Raw genomic sequence first — 9,564 nt, 5'->3', positions numbered from 1 at the left:
ATAATTGAAACCTCGTTTGATTATACATCTAGAGGTTTGCTGACCGCTTTCGATCGCCAATTCCACTTTGACATGTCTTTAAAAAAATCAATAATTCGGATATGTCTGTGAAAACCTAGAATTTTTAATTTGTAATCAATTAGACATATGATGATTTTGCAATCGTTGTTTTGCAAAGGATTTCAAATACTGATAAACACTGACCCGAACCACCCCCAATACATTATTCCCCTAAGGTCTCACCATAAATTTGATAATTCTAATTAATTTTTATAAATAAAAATATTCAGACGCATAAGGATTATATCACACAAAAAACTGTTATGAATGGAAAATCGAGGATAGATATTAATATATAGATGATATTTTGAAAACTTTTAATATCACTTTACCGGGTATTTAGTTAAAAAATGCAGTTTAAGTTGAAAGTATTCGGGGTGGGGGGATTCAGAACACCTAAGAAGTTTGTTCAAAACATCTGAGAGATTTGAACTCACGATCGCAGGTCGGCGGTCACACGGGTAAATGTTTAGGCGGGAAAGAATATAATACCAGTTCGAAAGGGCATTGGCCATTATTATGACGCTTTTTTCATCCTTATATCGTCTGCTAGCACTGAATCTGACATACATGTTTATCTTTGGACACACATCAAAACCGGTTTAATTTTTGAAAAAGATTATTCATTTTTGGTTAGTATAAGATTTTCCCTGCGAAATATGTTCATACTCAGAGAGTTTGTTGCTTCATTGGCGACTACACGACCTGGAGTTTCGGCGGTTACTACACACCGTATCAAAATGGAAGTTGGTTCCAAACAGACCACTAAATGTGTCAATGTATTGTTCAAAAACGAGAAAGACTCCGTGTGTCATTTTAGAAATATAGAGCGATAATTGAATTTGAAGAACCAGGTTTCCTTGCACAGTAAATTATTCATTTCAAGAATAGGGTCCCTCCTACACATTTTACCGCTACCAACACCATTTCACAATGCAGGGAAAGCCATTTCTTAACGTTAATCAGCGCCCACCTATTGTTCCATTGTAATCTATTGTATCCACGGAATTTTTCTCTCAAACAGAATTAAATTTCTATATATTATGAATTTGGATGAGATGGAGCACGTCGAACACAGGTCCGGGATAATGACTAACACGAAAAGGAAGACATTCCCATCATGCACCACGATAAGAACGTTTACTATAATATCCACCGCAACAGTCGCTTAGTTACACAGGTCCAGGGGCATGAGAACAATTCAGCTGAAATGTTATTTTTTCATTTTTATTACTACAGTGCTTCTTAGCTAAAAGTATTTCTAATGGTCAGTCAAAATTTTGATATAAATTGTTTAGTTACAAGTGAGATACAGCACTCAAAATTCTTTGTTATGTAAACAAGGCTCGTGCCATGTTTTTGTTTACATATAGATTGCTTAATAGAAAATAAAATGTGTAAAACAAAATCATTTGTGCTAAACACTAGAAACTGTTTAATGTTCAGAATGAACTAGTAAATTGAAAAATCGGCTTTAAACGAACATTTACTTGTATATTTAACATATGTAAACTTAAACATGGCGCGAGCCTTGTTTACATAACAAAGAATTGTGAGCTCTGTATCTCCCATATACCTCGACAACTGATATATTAAAACTTTGGCTGACCATTAGAAATGCTTTAGTTAAGAATTCTAAACTTTAAAAATGGAAAAACAAAACTTAAAAATTTTCAGCTCAAATCGTGCCCATCCCCCTTTAAAGTGTTCAGAATATATATATATATATATATATATATATATATATATATATATATATATATAAATTTTTGTATTCCCCTGAGGGTGGATGTTAAAATCCAGAAAGCGCTAGTGGTTTAAATATATTTTGGAACTGCATATTTTCCTGCGTTTTTATCGAATTATATATATATATATATATATATATATATATATATATATATATATATATATATATAATTTATTTCATATTTTAAATAATGCGTTCTATTACTGCATGGAACAAAACCATTAGTCTAAATTCCTTGGTACAAACTTGAATAACCTAATAGCAGCATTGATCAATCATTGTTGCATCATTTGAGATCGTAATATTTATGTTCCTCTTAAATGGACAATTTCCTTAAATTAACATTAAAAATATCTCAAGTGGTAATCAAAGTCGTCCTAAATCCCAATAACTATGCCACAAATGATAGTCTTTTGGAACGGAGCTAGCGAAGGCAAAGTATAAGAAAAAATAGGAGGTACAGGGTAAGATCGATATCTTGCTTTTAACAAAAAGTAATAACAATTCCTGTCTGAAACAGGGAATGATTTACAGATATGGTCTCTTTTACATTGCTTGTTAAAATTTTGAAACCGTACACTAGATTGCGGAAAAAGACAAAAATAAAAAGGGCGAGAAATTCAACCACATTAGGACTTTCAAGAATTGTGTAAATCTGGTCGGAAGAATTTCTCTATAATCTGATAATATTATTGTTTAAGTTATTGATGCTTACATGTATGTAACATTTAGTAAACATTACCCGCGCTGTAATACACGTGTATCTGGTATTCGAACTAACAACCGCTATCTCTCGGGGTCGACAGATTGGATTCTGTACAGACTATACAGAGAGGAACTTGGCACACGTTCAGAATCCCATCGGTTTCTAGTTTGACAATACAATCTATCATTGGGTCAAATATTTCATACCGATTGTTAGGTCGTTCTTGGCACACTGATTTTGACTACGGATAACTCCGTTTGCCTGATCAAGATATAGGGCTCACGGCGGGTGTGACCGTTCAACAGGGGATGCTTACTCCTCCTAGGCACCTGATCCCACTTCTGGTGTGTCCAGGGGTCCGTGTTTGCCCACGTCCCTATTTTGTATTGCGTATAGGAGTTATGAGATTGATTTCTGTTCGTTGTCTTCACCTTGCAAACACCAGGCATATTTGCAAAGGTTCTATATTTTTTACTAAGTAGTTTTTCGTTAACACCTCATAGACTAGTAAGAATTCATTTACCAAATATCAACCAGTGACAGCAGAATTAAACATTACACTGTACAGTATCGCTATCAACATCTTTACAATGAAACATTTACATGTATTGCCTGGTTAGTCGCTATCAACAATAAAATTATCAGATTATAGTGGAATTCCTCCGACTTCTTGGAAGTCCTAATATTGTTGAATTTCTTGCCCTTTTCTTTTTGTCTTTTTCCGCTATCTTACAACCTTACTTTATGACGTATACAAGGATCGCCTTACTGATTAATCTTTATCAACATATTGAAGATAACGCAATGGTCAATCTCATAATTTCTATAAAGAATACACAATTAAGAAACTAATTAACACGAATCCCTGGACACACCAGAGTTGGGATAAAGAGTCTATGAGGAGAATGCATCCCCTGTTAACCGGTCACACCTGCCATGGGCCCTATATCTTGGTCAGGTAAACGTAGTAATCCGTAGTCAAAATCAGTATGTAAAGATCGATCTAATAATTGATATGAAACAGGTCAGATTACATTGCATTGTCTTACTCGCTATCAACATATAGTGAAACCTGTCTAATCCGACATTTACTGCAATACAAATGTTTTGTCGTAATACACAGTGAAAACAACAATGAAACGTGAAGCTGGGAATGACACGGATTATCCAGGAGACAGACCAGAGATACATACACTGTACGTATAAATGTAACACAGGTACCTTTCCAGTAACTATTTGACGTGCACCAAATTTCATTATTTTCATGACTTATTAAGTTCATGGTTGAATATGATATTTTCCTATAATTGCATTAGCAGTAATACCAGAATCGTTAAATTCGTATCATTTCTATGCATCAAAAACTTGCAACTTTTGGATGTGGGAACACTTTTTATTGGCAATAATTACCTCTCTTCGAGAATAAATATTTTTAGGAATATCATTTCTAATATTTTGTATCAATAAAAAAGAACTTGTTGGCTGTAATATAAGAGTATATCTGGATAAGTATTGCGCACGAATCTAATTGATTGTCTAGACGATGTAACATGGACCAATTCTCCTGATGTATGTTATGAAATACTGTATTTAAATTGCAATTCATTGTAACTTGCATGCAATTTTCGTAAAGTACACCTCGGGGCTTTCTGAAAACATGATATCATTTGCCACATGTATAATGATACATATTTCTCAGAAATCTCATACACGACGTCTCAGTCCCGATACATTGCATAATCACGACCTACCAATAAAATGATATGGCTTTGAGATATTTTCTCCGTGTTTTGAACAATTAAATGTAAATATCCCTCAATGGGTGATAAAAAGACGTCCTTTTATGTTAGCACGGTAGGGAATGTAGTCAAATTACAAAATCATACATATAAAAAAAAATTCAAAATCATTTGGCAGGTTTAAACTGCACGGATTCAAAGGTTGCAGGAATTACAGAGTTCATATATCAGTTCTCATAAGTCTCGCATGGTGCCTGAAAAGTTACGGGTCATGCATTTCTTCTAAAAACTGATCTGAAACGAAATACATGAAGTATTCGTATTAATGCGTTTGATCTGTTGAAATGTAGATTTCTTTAACTGATAGATACAACGATAGCAGTGCATTTCAGTACAACCACACCAGTGTACGTTTTATATGCTGAACAAATGAAACTCCCGCTCTGAAGTTCCCATATAAAGCTGTTTGCGGGTTTTATCAGACTCCCGGAAGATAAGGAGATTTACCGTGCTCAGAATTGGATTCTTCTTTAACTCTTCCAGTATTACGATCTTCTTTACTGTCGGAGAAGTTTGATTTATGATCGAAGCTTTCGGTATATTCTATCATATTTCATTTTCTTTATCATATAAACCTCAAAATGAAAGTACACTGGATGTTTCTTGAATACAAAAGAAGTTCACAATTCGTTCCTCGCTGGGTGTTTTTAAGATCATCAATAGTATGCATAATTATGTTAATTCTTCGCTTTTTGAGATTTTTTTCTTTGTTTCCCCAAATCTACAATAATTTCGTTTTCTTTGAAGATACCGGTGCCAAGCATTTGGTTCTTCTGAAAACTCTATCTCTTGAGTGTTTTATGCAATATGGAGTTAAAATAAAAGGAAGCTTGAAGAATATTTTTCTCTCTTCACAAAACACCCACAGTATCGTATATCGCTAGTTTTCATATCTACATGCTTCTTTTTCATTGTGATGCTAATTCATATATACACGTATTCTTTCTGTACTTCTTTGTGGAAGTTATTGATGTTGTTCTGAAATTGTTAGAAGCATACAGAGACAAGGGTGAGGAGTTCAGACTCCGAATATATCTGTTGTTCTATCTGACTGAAACACGACATGTTATTGTATTCAGTGTGTATACATGTAAATGTGTTTTGTTTATTGTTGGGTCCTAATCTGAACAATGTGTCATAATACTCATAATAGCTTTACATTTAACGATTCCCGTAGCTTTCTCTCTCCACTACGTCTAAATCTGGCTACGTGCGATTAGATATTTTGCTTAATTTCAGAAGTTCGACTGATCACCGCGTACGAGGTATTCGTATCACCCTGACCGACACTTGCTACAAACAAACGTTTGTTCAAAAATGATGAAAATATATTTTGATAAGTAAAATGAATACAATTTACCTTCTAAAATGTAACTTATTCCTATGATTTCTTACTTAATCAATTAAGTCCAAAACAGTGAGGAAAAATTATATAGAGTTATATACATGTAGGGAGGGGTAATACATTTCAACTTTTGAACATCATAAGAAATTTACAAGTCCCATATTATTTAAGGAATTTTATATTTCTTATTTGACACGACCAAACTAAGCCTAAAATATATATCGACCCATGCATCCGATTCTATTTGTATCACGTGTCCTTCATCTATTCTCGAAAATTCAAATAGTATTTGCTTCGTAACGACTGGTGTACTCGAATTCAACATTAAATAATTTCAAATGTGCACTTTAAGCAAGACAGTATCATGCGTGGTCGATTATACTTTAATTTGGATTACACCGACCCACAAATAGAAATGTTCAAGACAAAACTTGGGTTACAGAAAAAATGCGTCATAACGATGATGGATTCATCATATGACCGCAACCAAGAACCATGTTCAGTGTGTTGAAAAAAAAAAAACTACTGCTTGTAATTTACAAATACATGTTTAAGTCAGTAATGTCATTAAGTGTTTACTTTTGTAGGCAAACAAGCAGTCATTGCTATAGTACATTGCATGTAATACATATACACTGTATGTACACATGAAACACGCATACACTGTTTATAACACCTATACATTATACATGTAACCCTTACCGACTCCCCTATTGCTAAATGCTAACATTACACTTTGGGTCACAACTGATTCAAGACATGTTTAGAGTGTTGCTTCCCTTTAAGAATTCAACAGTTATTTACATTTTTACTTTTGCTAAGTCTATATACCTGTAACAGTGAGTGTTCTTTTCATGACAATTTTTATGCGACATGGGACCTGGTTTTTTAGGATCCGAAACTTTCCTTCCTCATGCCCAGCGTTTGATAAAGGAACAATCGATAACTAATTAAGAACTAACAACTCTGGTCTATCGCAGCCTGGGAAGAAACCGGACCTCCCGCAGACGAAGCGAGCTCTCTAACTCAGCAGCCAAGGCCGCACCAAATTCGCTCGAGTTTTGGGGTCAAGCTTGCTTTATTATTATTTTTTTTTTTTTTACATCGACATGGGAAAAAATTCTCTTGCTGTGGCCTTCAACTCGACATTTAGATATATCGACGACGTTTTATGGATCTATTAAAAATAATCATTTCATTCATATGTTGATTCGATATATCCCTGTGACACCACAGAGTCTTCCACGTCTGCTTCGTGCTTACGATATTTTATCCAAAGTAAATATTAAAGGCAAACTAACAACTCAGCTTTATGACAAACGGAATGATGGTTTCAGTTTCTCCATCGTCAACTTCCCATATTTATGTAGCAATATTCCACTATCACCTGCATATGGTGCTTTCATCTCTCAACTGATTCGATACGCAAGCGCATGCATGTTCTGCATATGATAAGTTAAATCAAGGCAGGTTACTGACAAACAAGTTGATGATTCAGGGGTTTCAAAAGTCTCGTTTAAACTCAGCAGTTCGCAAATTCTATGATAGTCTTAATGATCTAGTTTGCCAATACAACCTATCATTGCTGCCTGGCGTCTTTTATACCGATTGTTAGGCCGTTCTTGGCACACTGATTTTGACTACGGATAACTCCGTTTACCTGATCAGGATATGGGTCTCACGGCGGGTGTGACCGGTCAACAGGGGATGCTTACTCCTCCTAGGCACCTGATCCCACCTCTGGTATGTCCAGGGGTCCGTGTTTGCCCACGTCCCTATTTTGTATACCTTATAGGAGTTATGGGTGTTATCTTTTACCTTTCATCAAGCAAGATCAATGTCTGAGGTAAAACGTACCAATCATACGTGCACTAGAAAGCTAGATTTTCATATATCGAAATATTTCCAAACTTTACTTCATTTCTTTTTCTTAATTTTGATCACATAACTATCTATAGCTCTCGTAAACGCCTGTCAACTATGACTAAAGTCAAACTTACAGGTCAGTATTTCTAAACATGTCGAAAGACAATTGCGAAAAATGAATTTTATGCAAGGGATATCGCTCTTTTATATCTGGATCAACTGTGACTACAGTAAAGCCCAACTCTCAGTTAATTGGATTTAATTTATTAGAAAGCAATAATACAACAATTTTCAGATCAATAGAGCGTAAATTTTAAAAAATAAATGCGGAAATCCAGTTTTATGCAAAGCACCGTAAATTTTAAAAGTGGGTCAACCATGATGAAAGTCGAACTGATTTGGTGTGGTTTATTTGGAAGCTATGCACGCAACTGTAAACATACGTTTTATATCAACAACTCGAAGCATAATTAATAAAAGTGCAGAAAAGTGTAACAGAGTGACTGACAGACAGACGGACGGACAAACGGAGAAGAAACCCCTACATCGTACTCTCAGTGTTCACCGGAAGTGGACAAATACAATGTGCAAGAAAAACTATACATCTTGACAAATCATAACAGGAAGAAGTGACTTGAGACTAAAAACCAAAACTGTACGTAATGTTTAATGGGATATGTGGGTTATGTGGAATAAGCCATCTGTTCCCAGAAAAAGAAGCAGCATAAAACAGATTCTTCTGTAACAGCAGATAATATCTCTATATTTATGGAAGGCTTTATGTATAAAGCACATATATCAACCTACTTTATAGATAGTTTGGCAAGTTTTACGATCTTTTAAGTGAAATATTAAAATGTGATATCTGACGTTGCTGGTGATAATTTCAAAAACAAAAAAGAAAGATAGAAAAAAGAAAAAAAAAGCTTATGTGATCAAACACAGACCACAAAGTTACAAATTCGAATTCATGATGTGAGATATCCCTTCCAAATTTTTTTTCACTTAATTTGTAGTTTTTATGAATGGTTGTACACGCATGCACAGAAACTAAACACATACTTTTACAAATTCAAATACTATTGGTACTTAAACCACGAGTTTAAAGGCCCACTCTGTAACATTGACATTAGTTGCTTTAGATTATCAACTTTTTCTTTAGAAAGCAAGGTGTAAACGAAGAAAGAAAAGAAGTGCATGAAAATTTTAACATTTACCAAAAATCTGTCACACGACCTGCACATAATCTGTGACATGTATAGAAATGATTTCCTAACATTTACCAACTGTTTCTGCAAAAACAAGAATTTTCTGTAGACAAAAACCCATGTTTCTTCGCCTGCAGTAGATAATATCTACAGTCCTGTTTGTGGAAGGATTTGTTATTTCTAACATCTAACCCATTTTTATTTATAGGTTGAACTTGCACATATCCATGCATGAATGTGAAAACATAAAAATTTCATTTCAATATATATTGAAATTAATTAGTATAATTATTCAACTTTCTCCTTTCTTCATGAAATATCATAGATATATGCAAAAATACGCAACAAAAAGTATTCTTACAGATCTGTCTCAATTTTTTTCAACAAGGAATCTCTATCTTTCTATCTGCACAAAAGCGTAGGGAATCTTGCAAGTCCACAAGGTATTTAATGTGAGTGAGATGAGACTTTTTCACAATACACAAATGCAAAGATGTAAGCGTTGTCATGGACATAGGTTGTACAATAAACCCATTGTCTTAGATTCTTCAACACCAGAATACAGACCGAATTCTTGCCCATCACAAAGCTTTTTATACCATTATAGCGTGTTACGTTCTCAATCAAATCGGCGATTCTATAAAGTGAAATTTGCCAACAATGGAATAGATGCAGTGGACATTTTTGGTCTTTAAAAGTTAGTCTTTTTATCATCGTATTTCAAATCTACGTCTACACCCTGTATTTTCTATACAAAAAGATTTATGCATTTTTAATCACAAGCAAACTTTAGATATATACCATCTTATACACAAAATCCTCTTGTTGTT

Source organism: Ostrea edulis, chromosome 9, assembly GCF_947568905.1.
Source record: "Ostrea edulis chromosome 9, xbOstEdul1.1, whole genome shotgun sequence".
NCBI classification, from domain to species: Eukaryota; Metazoa; Mollusca; class Bivalvia; order Ostreida; family Ostreidae; genus Ostrea; species Ostrea edulis.
This window is presented reverse-complemented; position numbering follows the sequence as displayed.